Below are 26,901 nucleotides of genomic sequence, written 5' to 3' on the forward strand. Positions count from 1 at the left end.
ACATAGCAAAACCCCGTCTATATAAAAAATACAAAAATTAGCCAGGTGTGGTGGTGCATGCCTGTGGTCCCAGCTACTCAAGAGGCTGAGGTAGGAGGATCGCTTGAGCCTGGGAGGTGGAGGTTGCAGTGAGCTGAGATCACGCCACTGCACTCTAACCTAGGTGACAGAGTGAGACCCTGTCTCAAAAAAAAGTGTACAGTTGCAAGTATATTTTAAAGATACCTATATAGTAAAAATTTTTAAAAAGTATTTATGTAAGAAAACTTGAAATAGATGACAGTGCTAATAGCCATTCTGAAGAACTGGTGGTGTTATAGATGCTCTCTTCCCCACCATTTCCTGTTTTTCACACTCTCATAATGTGGTGTCATTATCCCTATAAGAATTTTTGAAAGCATAGGACTCAGGGAGAAAAAATAAATACAACTAGTCTACTTTATGATTAAAAATCAAAGAGAGAGAGAGAGCGAAGAAGAAGCAGGGCTAGGAGTGGCATAAGGAGAGATAGAGAGAAAAGGAGAAAAATGGAATTAGATATTCTCAAGTGTTGCCAGATTGTCACAGAAAAAAAAATCCTGGTATAACTGTCTTGAAAAATTTTAAACTTTGACATTTTTGTCTTGAAGTAGTAGAGGATTTTTGTGCTTATTTTCAGTTTATGAATGAGTGGTGTTTGTGTCAGCATCTTAAACAATGGAATAAAAACGAATGTATTTGTTTTTTGTTCAGTGTAACTGTTTGAAATGCCAGATACTTTCAGGGATGAAGCGGCTGCTTCTCAGAGAACTGCTCCAGGTTTTAGGTTGCAGGGTTATTTGGCAGAGGTGCCCACTTTCTCTATTTGTCTAAGACAGAAATAGGTCACACAAACAACAAAGATATATAAGAGAAACCCCCTTCTAGGTTCAAAAGGAAGTGAGAAAAAAATTGGTATAAAAAAGAATTCTCTTTTTAAGCACATTAAAGTCTCCCTTTTTCAATCTTTTTTTTTTTTTTTTTTTTTTTTTTTTTTTTGGCAGGGTCTTGCTCTGTCACCCAGGCTAGAGTATTGTAGCACAATCTTGGCTCACTGCAACCTCCGCCTCCCAGGTTCAAGCAATTCTCCTGCCTCAGCCTCCTGAGTAGCTGAGATTACAGGCATGCACCACCACACCTGGCTAATTTTTGTATTTTTAGTAGAGACAGGGTTTCACCATGTTGCCCAGGCTGGTCTCAAACTCCTGACCACAGGTGATCCACCCACCTCGGCCCCCCAAAGTGCTGGGATTACAGGCATGAGCCACCGTGCCCAGCTCTGTTTTAGACTTTTAATGTAAATATATTGTCTTGGGAAATGTTTTAATTAGAAATTTTAAAAATATTCAACACATATAATGTACCACGGTTGTTATATATTTCGTTGACTAAACCAATATCTTCCTTGACATGGTGTGCACAGGTATTCACATATCAATTGCAAAAGGGCTTCATTCAAAGCATACAAGAAACAATTAACCAGATTAATTCAATAGGAGTTGGAAATGGATTGGCTTTTACAAACTATCTCGACCAGAGCCTTCCAGTACAACTTTTTGAGATGATGGAAATGCTCTATCTCTGTATTGCCAATGCAGTAGCCACTAGCTTCATGTAAGTAATTGAAATGTAGCTGGTGTGACTGAGGAATTAAATGTTTAATTTAACTTAATTTCCATTAAGTAGCCACACATGGCCAGTGCTGTGTTGACAGCACAGATCTAGACCGTCATGTTTATTTGGCAGATAAGGAAATCAAGAGAGAGGCTGAGAAGCCCAAGACAGCGGTCCAATATAGCATTAATAGTTTCAACCAATTTTCATGAAGGAGAGATTAGGGAAAAGAAGGAAGACAAATAAATTGGGTACATTAGTGTTCTTTTTTTTTTTTTTTTTTTGAGACAGAGTTTTGCTCTTGTTGCCCAGGCTGAAGTGCAATGGCGTGTTCTTGGCTCACCGCAACCTCCGTCTCCTGGGTTCAAGTGATTCTCCTGCCTCAGCCTCCAGAGTAGCTGGGATTACAGGTACGCACCACCATGCCTGGCTAATTTTTGTATTTTTAGTAGAGACAGGGTTTCTCCATGTTGGTCAGGCTGGTCTCGAACTCCTGACCTCAGGTGATCCACCCGCCTCAGCCTCCCAAAGTGCTAGGATTACAGACATGAGCCACCGCACCCAGCCGATGGGTACGTTAGTGTTCTGAGACTGTTCCCTTATGCAACTTTTATTTTAAATCCCTTGAGATGCCTAGAAACCACTCACCTGGTAGGGGTGATGTGTAAGATGTGTAAGATTACCCAAATTGATTTCACCCCTCAAATCCACTCTGATTCTTACACTAATACATTTAGAAAGCACTTCATAGTTTTCAAATCTTGTTCATCTATACAGTTTTCTCACATTTGCTCTTTTCAACATCCATGTCAGGTTGGAAGAGAAAATATCATCCCTCCCCTATGTCTGAGGTTCCAACAGGCCAAATGAGTAGCACAGGTTCATGTGACTAGCAAGTGCAGCTGCTGGGGAAGGTTTTGACTCTTAGTTCAGCCTCTTTCTGTTACACCCGGCTGCCCTTTATCTAAGTCCCTGAGAAGTGTTAAGACTTGGGAACCTGCGTTAGTATTAGGGGCAAATTAGGAAAGCCCCACAGAGCAGAAGCATCTTCCAAAAAACATCCTCTGGCAGAAGTCTAGTGGGAGTATAAACTCCAGAATCAGGAGATATGGGATTGGTAACAGTCTGTCAAACGTACTACAAGTATAATTTGGGCAAGTTACTTAGCCTCTTTTAAATATCATTTTCCTTGTTGGTAAAATGAGGATAATAATGGTACCTAAAAGACTTCTTGTGCAGATTAAATTAAATAATTCAAGCAAAGTGCTTTGTGCAGTAGTTGTTAGCTATAATTATGAATATTAATATAGAAAGAATTAAGTTATGTTTTGATTGCTTCCTGGGCCTATTTCTAGATTCAGAATCAGGAAACAGCAACTTTGGTCTTGGCATGCTTTAGAATGCTGCTGAGTCTTTTCGCTTTGTCACCAAATTCTTTCCTTCCTCTACAATTCCCTATTCTCTTTCTCCCACTACCATACCATCAAGAAAATGGAATTGAGTTTCCACCCCGGAAATCTCTCCTTTGTTGCTGTAAATGTTGTGGGGCTCTAGGGAAAGAGTGAGGCACGTGGGCTTTTAGAACCATTGATAGGCCTCCTGATGTCCATAGCATCGTGGGAACAACAGTATGAAGCTGCATGCCCAGTTCAAAGGAGTGTATTTTGAAAGTTTTCTAAAATTAAACCTTTTCTCTCCGTGAAAAGATTTTTTTTTTTTTCTCACAGTCCTCCTATCCTTATCACTATAAAAATTGAGCCACTTTCTGGCTATGTCATGCTCAGGGTCAGGTTCCAGCCCCAGCTGAGGGCTGAGGGGAGTGGGTGGACATGGGGCAGGGAGCTGGAAGAACACTCGAGAGACAGCAGGTAGATGAGACATGGCTTTATTCAGCAGCAGTTTTCATTAACAGCTTTCTCACACTAGCTATCTCACACTGTCTGCCCTGTCTCAGTTGCTTAGATCAGCAGCTCCACACACACAGCTGCACCGCCGGCCCTCCCTTGCCTTCAGGGTCAGCAGCTTAACTCTCTCTCTCTGGGCACAAGTGAGCTGAGCTGTGTCCTGGCTCACTCCTGTCTATCTACAAAGACAGACCCCTCTGGCTCTCTCTCTCTCTCTCTGGGTGCCAGCGCACCTGTACAGTGTCAGCAGGACAATTATACCTTTTGCAAACAATACTGGCTTAGAGCAAGGGATGGCCTTCCCATGTTATGGCTACATGGCTGTGATAACAAGTGGAGTTATATGCGTGCACTCTAAACTCGCAAGTCACGCAGAATGCAAACATCCTACCTTGGCCTATCCTTGAACAAACCACAGCCATGTTCCTTACAGGCTATTATTAAAAAGTCAAAAAATAACAGATGCTGGTGAGGTTGCAGAGAAAAAGGAACACTTACACACTATTGGTGGGAATGTAAATTAGTTCAGTCATTGTGGAAGACAGTGTGGCGATTCCTCAGAGACCTAAAAACAGAAATACCATTCCACACAGCAATCCCATTAACAGGAATATACCCAAAGGAATATAAATCATTCTATCATAAAGACATGTGCACATGTATCTTCATTGCAGCACTGTTCACAAGAAAAGAGACATATATTCAACCTAAGTGCCCATCAATAGTAGATTGGATAAAGAAAATGTGGTACATATACATCATGGAATACTATGCAGCTATGAAAAAGAACAAGATCATGTCCTTTGCAGGAACATGGATGGAGCTGGAGGCCTTTATCCTTAGCAAACTAAAGCAGGAACAGAAAACCAAATACTGCATGTTCTCACTTATAAGTGGGAGCTAAATGATGAGAACACATGGACACATAGAGGGGAACAATAGACATTAGGGCCTATTGGAGGGTGGAGGGTGGGAGGAGGGAGAGGATCATGAAAAATAACTAACGGGCACTAGGCTCAATAACTGGGTGACAAAATAGTCTGCACAACAAATCCCCCTGGCACAAATGTACTTCTGAACTTAAAAATAATTTTTTTTTAAATTGAGCCATTTTCAAAATGGATAGGAGAAATGAGCCTGAACATAAAGCCTGTCTCTAATTCAGAAGTTGTATCCAATAAGCTTCTCTTCTCCTTCTCCAGCCGTCCTATGACCTACAGCTCTTCCATAAGCTTTGGAATGTTCATGATGGATCCAAGAAATCTTGGTATCGAGGGTATCATTTGGATCCATATGTTTTCTCCCTAATGGTCAAGCCCTAGTATGAGAGAAAAACACCAAAATTACAGAAATCCTACACACGAAATAGAAGAAAATTGAAGACATTATTCTAAGTTAAAATAGAATGCAAATGATAACCTGTTACCCTGTCTGGTGAGACAAAATACACAACACTGGAAAACTGTAAAAGTACCATCTAGGGAAATAAATCTCTCCTCTGTAATTTGGGTGAGCATAGCTCATCCTAAATCCATTAATTACCATCCTTTAAAAAGCACTCCAAATCAATATGTTCTCCCCTTGGAGATTATTCAGATGAGCAGAACGGTTGTAAAATACTTCTTTGGCTAATATGGATGATGACCAGAGAAGGTTGTAGTATCATTAAGGCCCCAATCTCAACAGAACATAACAAATATTTCATAATTACTGTGATGAGTGAAATGCCATCTTCTCCATTCTGATCAGAGATTGTATTTTTGTTCTTGTTAAAAATTTGTATCACAGCAGGAGTGTGAATAGATAACCTATAAAGTGATTTATTTTAAAATAAAAAATTTTAAAATAAAATTTAAATAAATAAATTTATTTAATAAATTTAAATAAATTAAATTATTTATTTATTTTTAAAATTATTTTTTAAATATAATAAATATAATTATTTTTATTATAATTATGTTTATTATATTATAAATAATAATTATATTAAATATATATAATATAAATATATATAATATATAATATATAATATATTATATATTATATATTTATATAATATATAATATATAAATATATAAAAAATATATAATTATATTAAAAATATATATTTTTTAAAATTATTCAATAAATAATTTATTAAATTATTTAAATAAATTTAATTTATTAAATTATTTAAATAAATTTAATTTATTAAATTATTTAAATAAATTTAATTTATTTAAATAAATAAAATAAAATTTAAAATAAAATAAAAAAATATTATGGTTAAAGCCTGGCATTGACATAACGAGGACCACAGTTTTCATCTCCACACAGGCCAATTAAATAAAAGGTCTACTTCACATTTATAGGCTGGGCCCCCAACTGGGACCAGGCTTTTAAGCATTGTGCATCACAGGACATAAAACGCTGGGGCTACAGAATGTTTATGGTTCATACTGCCTGTCACAATTACTGGAAAAAGCAACACGAAGACCTTGGACTTATATTTGAAGGACAGTCCATTATTAATATGGTGAGAAAGCTCTAGATCTAGGTTTAAGCTTTTGCGGCTCACCAACTATGTGACCTTGAGCCTGTGAACTATGGTTTTGCCATGAGGAAGATAGACATAATAATAGCTTTTCTTCTGTCACCACAAGGTAATTGTGGGAAATACACAAAAGAATGAACGAGAAATCTTGTTGTAATGGTAAAGTGCTTAGACAAGTAGAAGATAATATTTATAGCTTAAATGCTGAGATTTAAAAAAACAGTTACTGTTGTGTGTTTGTTGTGTCTTCCCCCTGGGGTAGCTTTAAAAAATGTGTCCTGCATTTCTGTTAGGATGGCATTTAGACCTCCACTTCATCAAAGTCAGGAAGAAACTTTCATCAGTTCTTCTTCCTTACTGAAATAGAAATCCCCTATGTCTCCAGTGGCACGTTATCATCACAAAATACTGTTACGATAAATGGCCATGAAGCAAAGTTGATAGCCACTTCAAAATTATCCTTCCACATAAATTACATTAAAAACAACACTGTGTAACACCTGTAAGAAAGGCTACCTTCAAGAGAAGTTATTTTTAGTTGAGAGGGTGGAAAGGAAAAAGACGGCACATGCCAGTGCCTCCTGATGAGCTGTAAAACACCCACAAAAAACAGGGGTGAGGCCGGGCATGGTGGCTCATGCCTGTAATCCCAGCACTTGGGGAGGCCAAGACGGGTGGATCACCTGAGGTCAAAAGTTCGAGACCAACCTGGCCAACATGGTGAAACCCTGTCTCTACTAAAAATACAAAAATTAGGTGTGGTAGTGCATGCCTGTAATCTCAGCTACTCTGGAGGCTGAGGCAGGAGAATCGCTTGAACCTGGGAGGTGGAGGTTGCAGTGAGCCGAGATTGTGCCACTGCACTCCAGCCTGGGCGACCGAGTGAGACTCCGTCTCAAAAAAACCAAAACCAAAACCAAAACAAAACCCAAAAAACCAGGGGTGAGCACATTGCTTTGACTTCTGTTTTATACCCATCCTGAGTTGTAAATATTAAAATCACAGACGCAGAAATGCTCTTAATTTTCTTTTATCTCCTTCCATTAAATTAAGCTTTAGTTTGAAAGTCACACAAGATCTCACATATTGCCTCTAAAAAATTGAGTGGCGTGCAGAGAGAAGCACTTCAGTTAGAGTGACCTGGGGGAGGGAGGCTTGGGGTGGGGGGCTGCTTCTTGGATCTATACCTTAAATATTGGCACCGTTGAAATCCTCAACAATTTAAATACTGAGGGGAAAATGCCGTATGTAGTGAGAAATAAAGGATATAAAACACTTGGACCAGTGACTGATAACAGAAAAAGGAGAGAAATCTCAGTCAACTGGGACAGTTAGTTCAAAATCAGGCTGGGTTGGTGCTAAGCCACAAAGACTAGTCTTGCAAAGCCTTTAAATCTTTGCAGGGCTTCTGGGTACTGAGTTGGGGGATCAGCCTCCAGGCCATAAGAAGTTCCACTCTGGGGAGGAGAATCAGATAAGCGAGGTCAAGTAGAGAGACAGCTTTCTACTCCTCTAAGGATTCATGCCAAATATATTCTCCTCGGGCCTTTAAACAGAAAAATCTCTAGTTTCTTCAGATAAAATGCACAGTCACTGCATAAGTTGCTGATATAAGGAAAAGAACAGGAGTAATCTTTTTGCTGAGGCAGGCTGTCCTCCTTTGGGGAAACCTTCGATTTGGATTCATTTCTCATGAGCGGGAGAGAACACTTACCTATTTTTTTTTCTAGATTCTGTGCTCATTAGCTCTCTTATAGCTTTCACTCAAACATGGACTTAGCCCCTAGAACCTGAGGAAACATAAATAAAGAGAATCTCAATATATTTTATTTATTTATTTTGTTTTTTGTTTTTACTTTTTGAGAAGGGGTCTTGCTCTGTTGCCCAGGCTGGAGTGCGGTGGCACAATCTTGGCTCACTGTAACCTCCCCCTCCCAGGCTCAAGTGAACCTCCCACCTCAGCCTCCTGAGTAGCTGGGACTACAGGCACATGCCACCACACTTGGCTAATTTTTTTGTATTTTTGGTAGAGACAGGGTTTCGCCACGTTGATCAGGCTGGTCTCAAACTCCTGAGGTCAAGCCATCCTCCTGCCTCGGCCTCTCAGATGTAAGCCACAGCACCAGGCCTGAGAATCTCAACATATTTTAAATAAGGTTCTTTTACTTGGGGTGGGTATTAAAAATATTAATAGAGAAGCACGTATGTATATACAAATATATATGCATATGTAGGAAAATACATATATGGGATGCATGCAAATGTCTGCTAACACCAAATGCCCTTTAAATGCCAGGAAACTATCACATGAATGAAAGAAAAGAGGTGGGAACAAGTAAGTGTTGGTTTGGGCTAGATTTTGCCTTAGAAAGTCAAGAAGAGACTGAATCAGATTCTGCACAAACCATGCCTATTTAAGATGCTCAAATATTTAGAATCCAAAATAATTCAGACTGGGCCTACAGAAACAAATTAGTGGAATTGAAGGTGATTTATTGAAACATTCTTTTTCTCTCTGTGAAAGGCAAATAAATCTCAGGACCGACCCTCAAATCACTCAGCCAAGGGAAAAGTGAAGCTGGGGTCTGTGTCATGCAAACCCGCCTCCCATCTTATTCCTAAGTAAGATAGCTACAAAGATAAAAAAGCCACATACCTCCCTCACAATTGGCCCACAAGGAAATTCCTTGTGAGCCTCAAGCTCTTTATCCTAAAACCATTCTGTGGAATTTCACCCTGGCAATGTAAACTGATAACTTATCTTCACCTCCCCAGACAGAAAGTCATCCCTCTGAGGTTCACCTGAGACATATGCATATCTGATGGCTTCTTCTGTCCTGTTGTTTAAGTAAAAATGCAGATTCACTGAGCCAGACTAAATTGTGTTTTCAGTGAAAGGCTGATCAAGGACTCAAAAGAATGCAACCTTTTGTCTCTTTTGTCTAGCCTGTGTGGCCTGGAAACCACTACCCCACTCTTCAAATTGTCCCTCCTTTCTGGACTGAACCAAAGCAATGTACATCTTACACATACACATATTGATTGATGTTTCATGTCTCCCTGTCGCCCTAGAATGTACAGAAGCATGCTGCACCCCAACCACCGTGGGCACATGTTGCCAGGACCTCCTGAGGTTGTGTCATGGGTATGCCCTTCGCCTTTCTAAACAAACTTTCTAAACTGATCGAGACCTGTCTCAGATTCCAGATATTCTGGGTTCACATCTCTGAAGCTCAGTTGCTATTTTTCTTGTGAACTGGGCTTCATTCATTAAACACATATTCATTAACTGTTTACTAAGCACCAGGCCGTGTACTCATTGCTGGAGCTCAACAGTCATCAAGAGATCACAGCTGCTGCCCCAGGAAGTTGTAATCTCTCCAAGGAGGTAAATAGTATGTAAATAAATTCATAATAATGATTTAAGCATAGTTAAGAAATTATTTCATTTTAATTAATCACCTCTTTAAAGGCCCTAGGCCGGGCACGGTGGCTCATGCCTGTAATCCCAGCACGTTGGGAGGCCGAGGCTGATCAATCACGAGGTCAGGAGATCGAGACCATCCTGACTAACACGGTGAAACCCCATCCTACTAAAAATACAAAAAAATTAGCTGGGCGTGGTGGTGGGCGCCTGTAGTCCCAGCTACTTGGGAGGCTGAGGCAGGAGAATGGCACGAACCCAGGAGGCGGAGCTTGCAGTGAGCCAAGATCATGTCACTGCACTCCAGCCTGGGCAACAGAGCAAGACTCTGTCTCAAAAAAAAAAAAAAAAAAAATTAAAAATTAAAATAATAATAAAATAAAGGCCCTAGCTTCTGATATAGTCACATTTTCAGGTACTGGAGGTTAGAGCTTCAGCATATGAATTTTGGGGGAACACAGTTCAACCCATAACACTTCCTGATCCTAGTACATAGTTTTGATCCTGAGAGGCAATGACTGGGATTCAGAGAATCCATAGACTACTGGTTTGGAGGGTGAGGGCTACCTTCCACCTGCACCTGCTCCCAGAGCTCAGTGGTGCAATGAGCGGGGCGCCATAGGAACTTTTAATGTTCTGCATTTCCTTTCTGTTGTTTCCTAATATTAGACAGAAATAAGAGACCTGAGCTTTAATCTTGCTCTGAAAGAGAGAGATAAACATGGCATGCTACAAGAATTCGTAAGAGAAAGATATTACTTGTATTTGGTGGGTCGCAGAAGCTCTGCCTAAGAGGTGACATTGTTGATGGGCCTTGGAGAATGGGCAGCAGGTGGATGTGAAGAAATTAGAGCATCAGAGGCAAGACAAAGGCGTGGATGCAGGAGCATGGCTTGTGTATGGAGGTTATTCCTTGTGAATCTATTGCACATGAGGCATTTGGTATGTTATAACTTTGAATTTCCCCAGAACCTGTGTGAGCTAAGCTAAATAGGAATTTACACTGTTTATTCTTTTCAACAATGAGGATACAAAAGCTTAGAGAGGTTGAAAAGCTCTTAAGTGACAGCGAAAGGATTGAACACACCTGTCTGACTTCAGCGTTCTACCCACAGACAGGCACTTGTGTTTCCTATTGCTGCGCTAACAAGTGATGACAAACTTAGAGGTTTAAAACAACACAAATATATGATCTCACAGTTCTTTAGGTCAGAAGTCTGGGTGGGCGTGATTGATTTTCCTGCTCTGGGTCTCACAAAGCCGATCAAGGCGTTGATAGAGTGAGGCCCTGTCTAAAAAAAAGAACAAAAAAAAATCGATACAACAAAATGTATTTCATACCCACCAGGTTGACAAAAATGTTCAAGTTGGACAATAAGTGTGGGCAAGGATGTGGACCAATATGAACTTTCATCTGCTGCTGGTAGGAAACATAAACGGGTGTAACACCTTTGGAAAACCATTTGCAAAGTCTGCAACAGTACAATGGTTTACTAAAGTTGACACTGTGACCCAGAAAGTCCACTCTAAGGTTAGGACCAGCTACATTGTTTGTGGGGGCCACTGCAAAATGAAGATGCAAAGTCGCTTATTAAAAAATTAAGATTTTGGCTGGGTGCAGTGGCTCACTCCTGTAATCCCAGCATTTTGGGAGGTTGAGGCTGGCAGATCACCTGAGGTTAGGAGTTCGAGACCAGCCTGGCCAACACGGTGAAACCCCGTCTCTACTAAAAATACAAAAATTAGCTGGGTATGGCCGGGCACGGTGGCTCACGCCTGTAATCCCAGCACTTTGGGAGGCCAAGGCAGGCAGATCATGAGGTCAGGAGATTGAGACCATCCTGGCTAACACAGTGAAACCCCATCTCTACTAAAAAAAAAAAATACAAAAAACTAGCCAGACATGGTGGCAGGTGCCTGTAGTACCAGCTACTCAGGAGGCTGAGGGAGGAGAATGGCGTGAACCTGGGAGGTGGAGCTTGCAGTGAGCTGAGATCGCACCACTGCACTCCAGCCTTGGCGACAGAGCGAGACTCTGTCTCAAAAATAAAAATTAAAAAAAAAAAAAGCCGGGTGTGGTGGTGGGCGCCTGTAGTCCCAGCTACTCAGGAGGCTGAGGCAGGAGAATCACTTGAACCCTGGAGGTGGAGGTTGCAGTGAGCCAAGATTGTGCCACTGCACTCCAGCCTGGGCAACAGAGCGAGACTCTGTCCCAAAAAAATAAATAAATACATAAAATAAAATAAAATTAAGATTTCAAGAAAGAGACAGTAGAGTTCCAAAGCATAGGGTCCTTCTAAGCATGGGGAGCCTATATGTCTGTACAGGTTTCATAGCATCAGCTGGTCCTGCCTAGATATTTACCTTAGAGAAACTCTTGGGTCGTGCAGTTCAGGGTCCATACAAGAATGTTCAGAGCAGGACTGTTGGCAATAACTAACAATAGGAGACTCCAAACGTGAGTGACCAAATTAGTCACTGGAAGACTGATCAGTGAAAAATGAATGAATTAGAGTTGCTGACAACCACATGGGAGCATCTGAGGAGCACAACGCTGACCCAAAGAAGAAGAGTCCCCAAAGAATACATACAACAAAGACTCTATATAAAGTTTAAACAACAACAACCAACAGCCTGTAATCCTAGCTACTTGGGAGGCTGAGGCAGGAGGATCGCTTGAACCTGGAAGGCGGAGGTTGCAGTGAGCTGAGATTGTGCTATCGCATTCCAGCCTAGGCAAAAAGAGCGAGACTCCATCTCAAACAAACAAACAAACAAAAAACAACCCTGCAAAGCTGAATGACATATTGTTTAGAGAAACAAAAATATGTAGTAAAACTATTGAGAAAACAAGACAATGAAGAATGCGAAACCAAGGATGGTAGTTTCTCTGCAGAAACAAAGGGGCTGGGATGGTCTTCAGGGTTATGGGCGTGCCCTTTTTTACAAACAGATCCTTGGGTATTTGGTTTTTGTTAAATTCCTGTTTTTCATACGTTATATATTGCTTTATAAATATTAGTTTTCATTTATTAAATATTTAATAAACTTAAAAGTAATGCAAGTTGGCCCTGTTTGTGGGGAGAATGGTAGGAAATGGCCGGGCGCGGTGGCTCACGCTGTAATCCCAACACTTTGGGAGGCTGAGGCGGGCGGATCACGAGGTCAGGAGACTGAGACCATCCTGGCTAAGATGGTGAAACCCCGTCTCTACTAAAAATACTAAAAAAAAAATTAGCTGGGCGTGGCGGCGGGTGCCTGTAGTCTCAGCTACTCCAGCGGCTGAGGCAGGAGAATGGCGTGAACCCAGGAGGCGGAGCTTGCAGTGAGCAGAGATCGCGCCACTGCACTCCAGCCTGGGCGACAGAGCGAGACTCCGTCTCAAAAAAAAAAAAAAAAAAATTGTGGTAGGAAATTTCCAGACCTTTTTGAGTTTTTAAGGCTTTTGGATGTACAGTTGACCCTTGAACAATGCAGGAGTTAGGGGTACCAATATCCTTGCATTAGAAAATCCATATATAACTTCTTTTTTTTTTTTGAGACAGCGTTTTACTCTGTTGCCCAGGCTTCAGTGCAGTGGTGCAATTTTTGCTCACTGCAACCTCTACCTCCCAGGCTCAAGCCACCTCAGCCTCCCAAGTAGCTGGGACCACAGGCACGTGCTACCATGCCTGGTTAATTTTTGTATTTTTTTGTAGAGTTGGGGTTTCACCGTGTTCCCCAGGCTGGTCTTGAACTCCTGAGCTCAAGCAATCCATTTGCCTTGGCCTCCCGAAGTGCTAGGATTACAGGTGTGAGCCACCACATCTGGCCCATATATAACTTATGACTGCCCACTAACTATTAATAGCCTGCTGCTGACTGCAATCCTTACTGGTAACAATCGATCAACACATATTTTGCATGTTATATGCATCTTATGCTGTATTCTAACAAGAAAGTAAGCTAGAGAAAAGAAAATGTTATGAAGAAAAACACAAGGAAGATAAAATATATTAACTATTTATTAAGTGCAAGTGGCTCATGATAAAGATCTTCACCCTTGTCATCTTCACATTGAGTAGGCTGAGGAGGAGGAAGAGGAAGAGGAAGAGGAGGGGTTGGTTTTGTTCTCTCAGGGGTGGCAGAGGAGGAAGAAAATCCATGTATAAGTGAACACCCACAGCCAAACCTGTGTTGTTCAAGGGTTAACTGTATTTTCTTTTTATTATGTAATGGGGGCTATTTGCACACATCTACTAAGAAGTGCAAAGAAAATGTATTTCTTTATTTTCCATAATGATATAATCTTCCTCATCCTCCCTCACTCGACTGAGTGGTGATGGACAGTGGAGGTGGGGGCACAGTCAAGCCTTTTAATCAGCCCCTCTGTATCTATAGGTTTTGATATGGTTTGGCTGTGTCACCACCCAAATCTCCTCTTGAATTGTAGTTCCCATAATCCCCATGCATCATGGGAGGGACCAGGTGGATATAATTGGATCATGGGGTGGTTTCCCCTGTCCTATTCTCCTGATAATGGGTTTGTTCTCACAAGAGCTGATGTTTTTATATGCAGCTTCCCTCTCTGCTGGTCACTCATTCTTCTCTCTCCTGCTGCCATATGAAAAAGGACCCGTTTCCTTCCCCTTCTGCCATGATTGTAAGTTTCCTGAGGCCTCCCCAGCCCTGCAGAACTGTGAGTCAATTAAACCTCTTTCCTTTATAAATTACCCAGTCTCAGGCAGTTCTTTATAGTACCGTGAGAATGGACTAATACAGGTTTAAACAGTCATTTTAGGAAAATGTTCAATCTACTTTTTCTTCCTCTCTGGATGTAGGGACCTGGGAGTGCGACATGGTGGCCACAGGAGAAGAGGGCTCTCATCTAGACCTTCTGACTGTCCTCTGGAGCTTCCTGGTGTCCATGCGGGGCTGCTGCTCTGGGCTGGCCCCAGGGCCTTTGGCCGGTGTCCATGAGGTAAACGTGAGAAACTTCTTTCTGGTTGGCTCTTGGCTACAACAGCCCCTGGTGGTTTTCCCCTGCTAATGCGACCCCACAGGATCCTAGGAGTTCTAGAAATTGCTCTGAGTTTAGCTGCATTTCTGTCAAATCTCTGAGGCCTCTTTAGGAGGGACGTGTTTTTCTCCGGCCATGACTGCTCCCAGGCCGGGCCCACTGCTCTCAGTGCAGTGGCCTTCCTCTCCATTCTGGGGTGAGAAAAAACTTTCCTTCATGTCACACAGGAGCTGAGGGCAACTTGGGACAGGTCCCCAAAACTCTCTGTGTCTAACCAGGTGCTCCTGTCCCTTTCCCTTGGCTGCAGCTGAAGCCGTCCCTACCAGGTTGACAAGAATTGCATGCAGGGTTCTGGACAGGAATATAATAAGTATTAATCAGGCTGCTGTTTGGCGCACTTCCTTTTTGCCGAAAATCATGTGGCACTAGATCCTGACCATTTGCATCCCCCATTGTTCTATAGATAAAATCTCTGACATTAGAATCATAAGGCTTTGGCTTAAGGATCACTTAAGATATTTTTCAGACCCGGAATTCCAGCAACCGGTTTGACAACTCCTACAGAGAGACAGGATCCACATAAGGATACAGCTTCTTCATATCCCTGTCCCATGACTGCACCCTGCGTTCTTCAACCAATCAATGTGTCAGGCCTCTGAGCCCAAGCCTGCACGTATACATCCAGATGGCATGAAGTAACTGAGGAATCACAAAAGAAGTGAAACTGGCCGGTTCCTGCCTTAACTGATGACATTACCTTGTGAAATTCCTTCTCCTGGCTCATCTGGGCTCAGAAGCTCCTCCACTGAGCACCTTGTGACCCCCCACCCCTGCCCGCCAGAGAACAACCCCCTTTGACTGTAATTTTCCACTACCTACCCAAATCCTATAAAATGGCCCCACCCCACCTCCCTTCACTGACTCTATTTTCGGACTCCGCCCGCCTGCACCCAGGTGAAATAAACAGCCTTGTTGCTCACACAAAGCCTGTTTGGTGGTCTCTCCACACGGATGCATGTGGCACAATGATCCCCACACTTCACCCCACTCCAAATCCCCAAAAAGCCCTAGGCCCACACTCCTTGGGGAGATGAATGTGAGGTTTCCTCCCATCTCCTTGTTCAGCGAACCTGAGATTACACCTCTTTCTCTGCTGCAACCTGGAGTCTCAGAGTATTGACTTACTGGGTACATCAGGCAACAAACCTGTTGTAGTTCTACAGTTGCCCATGTGGCCTGGAGCCAGCCCTACAGGAGACTTCCCCACATGGAGCCCTCTGTTTTTGGCTTTCCCCCTCCTTTTTTGTGATACTGTACACCCCTTCTGGACAGACACCAGAAAGGAAGCCGTCATCCCAAATGTGTCAAACCCTTATCTCCTGAAGTGGTGTAGGAAACACTGCCTCAAAATATGGCACCTTGGAAATTGAAAAAGCAGAAGCAGGAAGGCTATCTCACCTTTTTCTTTTTCTTTCTTTCTTTCTTTCTTTCTTTCTTTCTTTCTTTCTTTCTTTCTTTCTTTCTTTCTTTCTTTCTTTCTCTTTCTATTTTTTTTCTTTCAACAGGGTCTAGCTCTGTTGTCCAGGCTGGAGTACAATGGTGCAATTGTGGCTCATTGCAACCTCTGCCTCCCAGGCTCAGGCGATTCTCCTGCCTCAGCCTCCCGAGTAGCTGGGATTACAGGCGCCCACCACCATGAGTGGCTAATTTTTGTATTTTCAGTAGAGACAGGGTTTCACCATGTTGACCAGGCTGGCCTTGAACTCCTGGCCTCAAATGATCCACCCGCCTCGGCCTCCCAAAGTGCTGGGATTACAGGCGTGAGCCACTGCGCCTGGCCTACCTCACGTTTTTCTTGCCCTTCTTCTCTGAAGCAAGTCATAAAACCTAGGAAGGTCACTGTCTGACCTTGCCCTCCTCCCCTGAAAATCCTCACGTGACAGGTGTCCTGCCCTATGCCCAGAGGGAAGGAATGTCATGCACAAAGGCCAAGAGGAATGTGAACAAGCAGGCTTTGGTAAATGCCCACCCCCAAGTTCATTACCTCAAGATAATCCGCGTTCTCCAAGTATGCTTCTGCATGACTGTCCTTGAAAATCCACAGATGACTGTCCATGAAAATCCACAGATCTCCTGTTCCTTTGGGTCTTCATTTTCTGAAAGTTCCCGTGTCACATAATACCTATATTAAATAAATCCATATGCACTCTCTTGTTAATCCGATTTTTGTTATTTGAGTCTTAGCCATGAGCCTAGCATTGAATGAGAAAAGATATTACTTTTTTCACCTATACTTTCCAGTCCCTGCCTCATCCTCTGGGGGCAGAAGGGGTGGACCCACCATCTCTTACCTGACAGTCACTTCTCCTTCCCCATTTCCTCCTTCTCTGTCCTGCCTTTCCTCTGGCCACAATGGCAGTTGAAAAGCAGGGAGAGAAAGTGCCTCAGAGGAAGGGAATATCTAGAAGGTTTAGATTCCTTACATTATTATTTTGTTGTTGTTTTTTAGATGGGGTTTTGCTCTCATTGCCCAGGCTGGAGTGCGGTGGTGCGATCTTGGCTCACTGCAACCTCCACCTCCTGGGTTCAAGCAATTCTCCTGCCTCAGCCTCCTGAGTGGCTGGGATTATAGGTGTGTGCCACCACACTCAGCTAATTTTTATCTTTCTAGTAGAGATGGGGTTTCACTTGTTGGCCAGGATGGTCACGAACTCCTGACCTGAGGTGATCCACCCGCCTCGGCCTCCCAAAGTGCTGGGATTACAGGAGTGAGCCACCGTGTCCAGCCAATTTCTTTTAAAAAATAAAGAAATAGAGGTGAGGTGATGACACCGCCCACCCTACCCAGACCTTGCCCACACTGGTTCTGTTGTTTCCTTACACTAATTTTTGAACATTTAAGGATTTTAAAAGCTAATTTGTCCAGGGACACTTCTGCCTTACTTTCTTGCAAGTAAGCTCATTTCAAGATGCTAATAAGAAAGTATGTTTCTTCCCAGGAAGTCAGTCAAATTAAGGGAGGAGACCACCCCTCATATTGTCTTATGCCCAATTTCTGCCTCCAAAGAAAGAAGAAGTAAAAACTAAAAGGCGGAAATGAAATCCACAGGCAGACAGCCCGGGCCACACCCTGGGCCTGGTAGTTAAATATCGACCCCTGACCCTGACCTAATCGGTTATGTTATCTATAAATTACAGACATTGTATAGAAAAGCACTGTGAAAATGCCTGTCCTCTTCTGTTCCGTTCTAATTACCGGTGCATGCAGCCCCCAGTCACGTACCCCCTGCTTGCTCAATCAATCACGACCCTCTCACATGCACCCCCTTAGAGTTGTGAGCCCTTAAAAGGGACAGGAATTGCTCGCTCGGGGAGCTCGGTTGTTGGAGACGTGAGTCTTGCTGAAGCTCCCAGCCGAATAAAGCCCTTCCTTCTTTAACTCGGTGTCTGAGGGGTTTTGTCTGCGGCTTGTCCTGCTACAAAATGTGGAAAGTGGGACAATCACGCCCTTGTGAAACAACAATCGCAGCACTTCAGGCTTCCTGGGTATGGTCTTTGATCTTTCTGCTTGGCTGTGAGGGGAATAAAGTTGTAATGGCCGAGAGCTCAGAACTTAGACTTGTAAATGAGGAGCTTTCTGCTATGCATGGTAAGCAGGCAAGCAATTTGACCTTCGCCTGATGCTCAGAAGCCAAAACACATTCCAGACAATTCAAGAGTCAAGTGCAAAAAAATTAAAGTGTAAAACACTGGACAAATAGAATTAGATATTTGTATATTTATAACATCTGGAGCGGTAAAGACTTAGTAAACTTAGAAGTAGTAGAAGTCATAAAGAAAATAATGGGCCAATTTACCTGCATGAAATTAATTTTTAAATGAATTTGCTTTATCCTAACTGGCTGTTAGTGAAATTGGTCACAGGCAAATTGGCTTTTAAATGAATTGGTTTGAGAGAAACTGGCCAGCACTTCCTCGGGAGTGGTTGTGGGAACAGAGCCAAGAAAGAAATATGTGAGGCCGGGCACAGTGGCTCATGCCTGTAATCCCAGCACTTTGGGAGGCCAAGGTGGGTGGATCACCTGAGGTCAAGAGTTCGAGACCAGCCTGACCAACATGGAGAAACCGGTCTCTACTAAAAATACAAAATTAGCCAGGCGTGGTGGTGGGTGCCTGTAATCCCAACTACTTGGGAGGCTGAGGCAGGAGAATTGCCTGAACCCGGAAGGCGGAGGTTGCGGTGAGCCAAGATCGTGCCATTGCACTCCAGCTTGGGTAACAAGAGCGAAACTCTGTCTCAAAAAAAAAAAAAAAAAAAAAAAAAAAGATACAAAGAAAGAAATATGTGAATAAGACTAACTTTGTTAGAGGCAAAGACAGGATTGGTGACTGACTAGATACAGCAGGGAGGCAGGATGGAAAAGTCAAGAATGAATGGGAGGTTTATGAGCCCAGGTAGCTGGGAGGGTAGTGGAACCAATTAACCCAAGTAGGAAGCAAATCCGGAGGAGCATCCTTGGTCCTCGGAGTTGATATCACTATAGGTCACTTGTTCTCTAACTTTTGCCTGCATCAGAATTACATGGAGAGTTTGTTAAAATGCATATTGCTGGGCGCATCTGTAGAGCTGCTGATTCAGTTGGTCTGGGTTGGGGCTTGAACTTGCATTTCTAAAGAGTTCTTAGGTGGTGCTGATGCTACTGACCCTGGACCTCACTTTGAGAATCATCATCTGGTTTAGGGGTGAAGGTGGTGGGGATAGTGTCCAGCAGAGAGTTATTATTGTGGGCCTGGAGCCCTGGAGAGAGATCAGGGCCAGATATAAGGATAATTGCTACCATTTCCTGTAAAGCTTCCCCTCGGTGTGCCAGTAATGAGCTGATGGGCCCAAATATTGATTACGCATTAGGGTGGGGGCTGGGCAGGGGCTGGAGAGCCCAAAGCCCCCAGACCAATTGTCTTTAGCCTGAGCAGCCACTTCCATTTATCCCAGAATGCATACTGGCATTATCATTTTTCTAATGGAAGCAGTAATATGGAAAACTAAAATGTTGAAAAGCACTGACTGAGCACTTACTCTGTGGCAGGCTGAAGTGATATTCCTATGAGCAAGATCCAATTATTATCCAGATTTAAGAGAAGAGAAAATGGAGGTTTAGAGAGGTTAAACCACTCGTTCATTGTCACATGGCTAGTAATTGGCAGATCCAGGATTAAAACTCTGTCTGGCCCATTTCCAGACCTTGAGCTTCTAATCATTGTGCCTCTTAAAGGATTTGAACATTACCTGCATAGAGGTGATATTTAAAACAATGAGATTGGATGAGACTATCAAGCAAGAGGGCATACAGAGAAATGTCCAAGTACAGTACCTTGGGGAACATTTAATCTAGGGGATGAGGGGAAGAAATGGAGTCCCAGAGGATGTTATGGAAATGAAAGGAGAAGAAAGCATGAAGAAAGTAAAAGAATTTCATTAGTATCATATGCCTTGGAGCTGTCAAGAAAGAAAAACAAACAAAAAAGATTACTAAATTTTGAGACTAGGATTACTGTTCTTGAAAGGAACTGCTTCATCAGAGAGGTAAGGATGAAAAGTGAATGTTTAGTGACCTAGTGGTGCTTAGCAAACAACCCCAGAAATAGCAACTTAAAATAGTAGCGTCATTTGCCGGGCACAGTGGCTCACGCCTGTAATCCCAGCACTTTGGGAGGCCAAGGCGGGAGGATCACAAGGTCAGGAGTTTGAGACCAGCCTGGCCAACATAGTGAAACCCCACCTCTACTAAAAATACAAAAATTAGCCTAGCACGGTGGCATGCGCCTGTAGTCCCAGCTACTCGGGAGGCTGGGGCAGGAGAATTGCTTGAACCTGGGAGGCGGAGGTTGTGGTGAGCCGAGATTGTGCCACTGAACTCCAGCCTGGGCGACAGAGCGAGACTCTGTCTCAAAAAAAAAAAAAAAAAAAAAGTAGTAGCATCATTTATTGTTTCTCACGTTTCCAAGCATTGACTAGGCTCTAGGCTTAGCTGGGTGATCCTTCAGCTCCAAATGGTGTTGGCTGGGCGCTGGGAGGCTGCAGTCATCTGGAGGCTTGATTGCACAGAAACATCCCAAATAGCTGATTCACCTCACTGGCTGTCAGTGCTGGCTGTTGGCTGAGAACCCAGCTGGGGCTGTTGGCCAGAGAGCCTCAGTTATCCCCTGCACACAGTTTATGCATGAGGTTGAGTTTCTCACAGCATGGTGGTGGGATTCCAGCAAGATCTGTTCCAAGCTCATAAAAGTCAAAGCAGTTGATCTCTATTTTTTTGAGACAGAGTCTCGCTCTATCGCCAGGCTGGAGTGCAGTGGTGCGATCTCGGCTCACCACAACCTCCGCCTCCCAGGTTCAAGCGATTCTCCTGCCTCAGCCTCCAGAGTAGCTGGGACTACAGGCACCCGCCACCGCGCCCGGCTAATTTTTTTTGTATTTTTAGTAGAGACGAGGTTTCACTGTGTCAGCCAGGATGGTCTCGATCTCCTGACCTCGTGACCCACCCGCCTTGGCCTCCTAAAGTGCTGGGATTACAGACGTGAACCACCTCGCCCGGCTATAAAGCAGCTGATCTCTTAAGTCTGTCTCTGATGTTACATAGTATTGTTTCAACCGCACTCTGTTAGTAAAAGTAAGCCACAAGGTCAACCCAGTGGAGGAGTAGACTCCACTTCTCAATGGGAGGAGCCAAAAATTTGAGTCTATTTAAAATTCATCACAGGATAGATGATAATAATGTGGTTGTAGCTAATATAGATTCTTTTCCTTTCAATAAATATTATATAGGCCGTATGCAGTGGCTCACACCTTTAATCCCAGCACTTTGGGAGGCCAAGGCAGGTGGATCACCTAAGGTCAGGAGTTCGAGACCAGCCTGGCCAACAAGCTGAAACCCCATCTCTACTAAAAATACAAAAATTTAGCTGGGCATGGTGGCGTGCAGCTGTAGTCCCAGCCACTCTGGAGGCTGAGGCAGGAGAATCGCTTGAACCCGGGGGTGGAGGTTGCAGTGAGCTGAGATTGTGCCTCTGCACTCCAACCTGGGAGAGTCTGTCGAAAAAAAGAAAAGAAAAGAAAAGAAAAGAAATATTATAACAAAGGGAAAAAAAGAACAATGGATGTTTGAGAGCACAGTTTTGGGGAAAGATTGTTTTAGGTATACAGGTGAATTAGCTGCTTGCGGCTATATAACAGTATAGGTAACATCCCGTTACCTTTGCCATATTCTAATTGTTAGAAGCAAATCACAGGTCCTACCTGTGAGGGGACGTACATGGTCAGGAACACCAGGAGGCAGGAATTACGGGGCCATCTTAGAGTCTGCCTACCACAGAACGCTGAAAGTTGATAATAGCCTGGAAGGCAATGGCAAGAGTAGAAAGAAAACCAATCTCAAGAGAGAGGTCGGGGACAATTGGTAGACAGGAGTTAAGGTTACCTGTAAGTTAGATTTGGAAAGGGGAACTTTTTTGTTTTCAACATATAGGAAAAAGGAGAGAATAGGAGAAGATGAGAGAAGTTTTGAAGTACGAAGAAGGGAAATTTCTAGGAAAGCTTACATCAATGAACCTCCATCTTCCCCATAAAGTAGGAGATGGGATTATTTGCTGAGTCTGAGAGTTAAGGAGGGATTCATGCTTTGAGGAAAATGGGAAATATTTGAAACAGATGCTATGGGAAATGCCATAGATGGTGATTAAAGTGAAAATAAGGAGAGAAAAGGATAATTAACAGCAGACAGAGTCAGCTTAAGTTGTTTCACATGAATCGTTTTAGAACTGCTGGCCAACAATTTTAGATATGGGCTGATGATGGGATTTAAGCTACGTAAGAAGGCAAATGAGGTCAAGAATAAGCAAACGTGGTAAGAACAGAGCTTAAAGAGAAGATTTCCATGAGGGCAGATTGTAGCCTTAATAAGGCTGAGGGAATAGTAAAGGGGATTTTAAAAATTCTTAATCTTACTTGAATTTCCAGCAAAATGTGTTACCCTGTCTTGTTGAAATGCTCTCCTCCTTGCTTCATAGCCTGTGCGCTTTGTGTTTTTCCTGCTTCTCTGGAATCTTGGTCTTGTTCTGCCTCTCTAGTTCCTCTGTTCATCCTCCAGCTAAAGGTGACCATCAGGGTTCTCCCCTAGGACTGCTTCAGGGTGATTTCCTCCACTCCCACGGATTTAATTACTCTCTAAAGGCTGCCAAATTGCCAAAGTTATGTTTCTAGTCCAGATTTCCTCATTAATTTCAGTCTATGCCCAGCTGTCTGCATGACTCACAGGCATTAAAGCTGGACATTTCAAAAAATAGAAAGCACTATTTCTCCCCACCACCCTCTCCCCTCTTCTTCCAGGAATTCTCTATCTCAGGGAAGGGCACCACCATCTACTTATTTGCTCAGCTGGGAAACTCCATGTCATCCTTGACGCCAACTTTCCCTCACCCCATCCCTATCTCTATACTACTCTACCACTTTCTTTCCCCTTCTCTACGGCCATTCTTCTACTCTCTCTTCCATCATACTTTGCCAGATCACTCTATCAGACTCTTACACTGCCTTGCTACTTCTAATACTGATTCCTACAACCTATTTTCCTCCCTGTAGCCAAAGGGATCTTGCAACCTGCAAATCTTATTATGTCAACACACCTCCCCACTCACCCTCTCACCCTGACACATGGACACACACCATTTAAAATCTGTCCTATTGCCCATAGGATAAGTAATAAAGAACAAGCATTTGCTGAGAACTTTACTTTGTGCCAGGCACTATAATTTACTTTTTATTTTTATTTTTTTTGAGACAGAGTCTTGCTCTGTTGCCCAGGCTGGAGAGCAGTGGCATGATCTCAGCTCACTGCAACCTCTGCCTCCCGGGTTCAAGTGATTCTCCTGCCTCAGCCTCCTGAGTAGCTGCTGTTACAGGTGCGTGCCACCAAGCCCGGCTAATTTTTGTATGTAATTTACATTTTAGAAGTACAAATCCATCAGCATGCTATTTCAGGATGCTCATTATCTGGTCCTAGTCTAACTCTTCAGCCTATCCTTATCTATTCCTTCCTTTTTACCTGGCTCCTTCCAAATCACCCTTGAAGAATCAGCTTAAGGTTATTATTGCTTCCGGCGAGCCTCCCCTATCCTAGGTTCAGCCTCTCTTAGGGAACATGAACCCATCACAGTCTACAGTATTAACCTTCTCATTTGTCTGTCTCCAACACAACTCTGTCTTATTAGTTTCTACACTTGCACTGTCTTTCACAGTGCCCAGTTCATAGTAGATGCTCAATAAATATTTGCCAAATGAATGAGTGAATCTTGAAGGTAAAACAATTCCACATATGGATAGAGTTCAAAGGAGTGGCTCTACCTGTGTGTGGCTCCACACCTCTCCCTAGCTTTTTCTATGTTGACAACCTTTTTTACATGTTTAAAAAATAGATGTCAAAGGTGGGGCACGGTGGCCCACACCTGTAATTCTAGCACTTTGGGAGGTTGAAGCAGGCAGATCACTTGAGCTCAGGAGTTCAAGATCAGCCTGGGCAACATGGTAAAACCCTGCCTCCACTGAAAATACAAAACTTAGCCAGGCATGGTGGTATGGGCCTGTAGTCCCAGCTACCTATGGGGCTGAAGCAGGAGCATCACTTGAACCTGGGAGGTTGAGGCTGCAGTAAGCCGAGATGGCACCACTGCACTCTAGCCTGGGTGACAAAAGTGAGACCCCGTCTCAAAATAAATAAATAAATAAAAATAATAAAATTAAATAAAAAAGAAAAAAGAAGTGTAATATTCAGTTTTAAGTTACATTGTGAGGTTACATAATCCCCTACTGTTAACCACAAATCTTTAGCCGGGCCCACAATAGAACAGAAATTTAAAGGAATAGTGTTTGGGAGGAAATATATGTTCAACAGCCATATGCCCCACTTGGTGATTGGACCATGCAAGTCAAGCGTTAAATTCAACAAGCAAGGAATAAGACAGATTTTTTTTTTTTTTTTTTGAGATGGAGTCTTGCCCTGTCACCCAGGCTGGAGTGAAATGGTGCAATGTCAGCTCACTGCAACCTCCACCTCCCAGGTTCAAGTGATTCTCCTGCCTCAGCCTCCCAAGTAGCTGGGATTTTTGTGTTTTTAGTAGAGACAGGGTTTTACCATGTTGGTCAGGCTGGTCTCGAACTCCTGACCTCATGATCCGCCCGCCTCAGCCTCCCAAAGTGCTGGGATTACAGGCATGAGCCACTGCACCTGGCCTGAGAGATTTAGAATTGAGGAGAAGAGAACATAGTAGCTAGAGGTGACTAGGCAAAAACATAAGCCCATGAAGTCCCTCGACACACTGGGAAGGTCGGAGGATTTCCCATAATAAATGAGCTGGGGATTTGAACCGATTTTATTTGAATCTCAATGCACAAAGTGACCCTAGTAGATATGGAGTTAAGAAAGTCAAATGCATATCTGTAATTATTTTTATCAGTATATTCTTCTTTTTAAAAACCCAGATATCGAGAATCAGTCCAGATCATTATATTCTTATCCAAGCCTTTCTGCATTGTTTTTAGCTACATGGAAGGGACGGGATGGGAGGATTAGCAAAACATTTGGGTAAGGACAATATATTTTTTAAAATAATCAAACAGAACTGTGGATGAGATAATTTTAAGTCTTCACAGAAGAGCTCAAAGGAAAAAATACCTTATCCTTGACAGACTGTAAAATTTGGTTTTGTAGAATGTAGAATGCATGGGTTTTTTTTTTTTTTTTTTTTTTTGAGATGGGGTCTCACTCTGTTGCCCAGACTGAAGTACAGTGGCACAATCACAGCTCACTGCAGCCTCGACCTCCCTGGGCTCAGGTGATCCTTCCACCTCAGCCTCCCGAGTAGCTGGGACTACAGGTGTGCACCATACCTACTAATTTTTCTACTTTTTGGTAGAGACGTGGGTTCGCCATATTGCCCAGGCTAATCTCAAACTCCTGGGCTCAAGTGATCCTCCTGCCTCAGCCTCCCCAAGTGCTGGGATTACAGGCATGAGCCACCACACCTGGCCTGTTTTTTTTTTTTTTTAATCAATTAGTAATAAATATGTGTCTTTCCTCACTTCTCTACTTTCTAACTCCATTTCTGTTATTTTAGATGCAGTGTTCCTGGCCCCCCCCCCCTTTTTTTTTTTTTGAGACGAGTTTCGCTCTGTCACCCTGGCTGGAGTGCCGTGGCGCAATCTCGGCTCACTGCAAGCTCCGCCTCCCAGGTTCATGCCATTCTCCTGCCTCAGCCTCCTGAGTAGCTGGGACTACAGGCGCCCGCCACCACGCCCGGCTAATTTTTTTTGTATTTTTAGTAGAGATGGGGTTTCAGCGTGTTAACCAGGATGGTCTCGATCTCCTGATCTCGTGATCCGCCCGCCTCGGCCTCCCAAAGTGCTGGGATTACAGGCGTGAGCCACCGCGCCGGCCTCCTGGGCACTTTTGACACTCACTGCGTGGGCTCACACCCCATTAGACTGAGATGGAAGGGAGGGTTTAGGAGGAGGTGTCCAGATCAGGGAAAGAAGACCTGTGTGACCCCGCCTGGAGGTCACAGCATAAGACATGAATGAATGAGAGCACTGGTTCTCAAAGTGAGGTCCTCAGGTAAGCAAATCCTCATCACCTGGGATGATGCTTGTGAGAAATGTGAATTTGGGGTCCCAACTCAGATCTACTAAGTTCAGGGTAAGGCACTGCAATCAGTGTTTTCACAAGCCCTTCAGGTGAGCCTGACACATATCAAAGTTTAAAAACCTCAGTGGGCTGGTTTTTTGCGTGAGTACTTTAGTAACCACAGGCAATACATACTTAGATTATTTTTCTACTCTTTTCTGCCAAAATGATTTCTACTACTGAGATAGTCTTAGAAGTTACATTTTTAAAGTAATCATGAAGAAAAAACATATCTTGAGAACACTGAGAAAACATAACAGCCACTAACTAGGCTCTATGGTCAATGCAATTTGGTCAACGCCATTCCAGAGAGTACTCGAAACAGGGCAGGAGAGCCTCCTACCTCTTTGACTTCCCCATTCACCATCCCACGTCTCAGGTTTCTGTCATTATTTTTCTAGAAAAGCTATAAAAATCATCCCACTTCCTTTTTGCATTCACCACAGTCACTCGCATGAACTTCAGTTCACTTTTTAATTTTATTTTTTGCTAGGCTTCCTGAAATCATGGGATCAGTTCACTTTTAAGTGTCTGGGTTTCTGCTAAGCTGCAGAGCAGCCTTTCTCCTTGCATTTCTGCCCTGCCACGTTTATCTTCCCTGTTGAGATTGGGTAAGAGGAGATGGACAAAAAGTGGTGACAGTTACTTTCACTCTAAGGGAAACTAGGAGGCATGAG

The 26,901-nt window shown here is 43.1% G+C and overlaps 2 long non-coding RNA genes across 5 annotated transcripts in view; one reads left to right on the forward strand and one right to left on the reverse strand.

Moving 5' to 3' along the window:
* Positions 1-16,507, forward strand: part of LOC129397645 (uncharacterized) — a 190,356-nt gene extending 173,849 nt beyond the window's left edge. The window contains exons 4-7 of one of the 2 annotated variants that reach the window (XR_008625264.2): positions 13,192-13,284; positions 14,052-14,135; positions 14,314-14,453; positions 15,019-16,507. This is a non-coding gene — a long non-coding RNA (uncharacterized LOC129397645). The remainder of the gene's footprint in view (positions 1-13,191; positions 13,285-14,051; positions 14,136-14,313; positions 14,454-15,018) is intronic. The other variant, XR_010112058.1, reaches the window with a different exon arrangement.
* LOC129397646 (uncharacterized) lies at positions 3,190-23,644 on the reverse strand. Of its 3 annotated transcripts, none has more exons than XR_010112061.1 (4): positions 22,495-23,644; positions 16,537-16,674; positions 7,784-7,859; positions 3,190-4,854 (listed from the first exon to the last, which is right to left on the reverse strand). It is a non-coding gene; the product is annotated as an uncharacterized LOC129397646 (long non-coding RNA). The 3 variants fall into 3 exon arrangements; XR_010112060.1 differs by lacking the exon at positions 22,495-23,644 and adding an exon at positions 17,776-18,192; XR_010112059.1 differs by lacking the exon at positions 22,495-23,644 and adding an exon at positions 17,749-18,192.
* Between the last annotated feature and the right edge of the window lie 3,257 nt (positions 23,645-26,901).

This window comes from Pan paniscus, chromosome 3 (assembly GCF_029289425.2).
Source record: "Pan paniscus chromosome 3, NHGRI_mPanPan1-v2.0_pri, whole genome shotgun sequence".
Taxonomy (NCBI): Eukaryota; Metazoa; Chordata; class Mammalia; order Primates; family Hominidae; genus Pan; species Pan paniscus.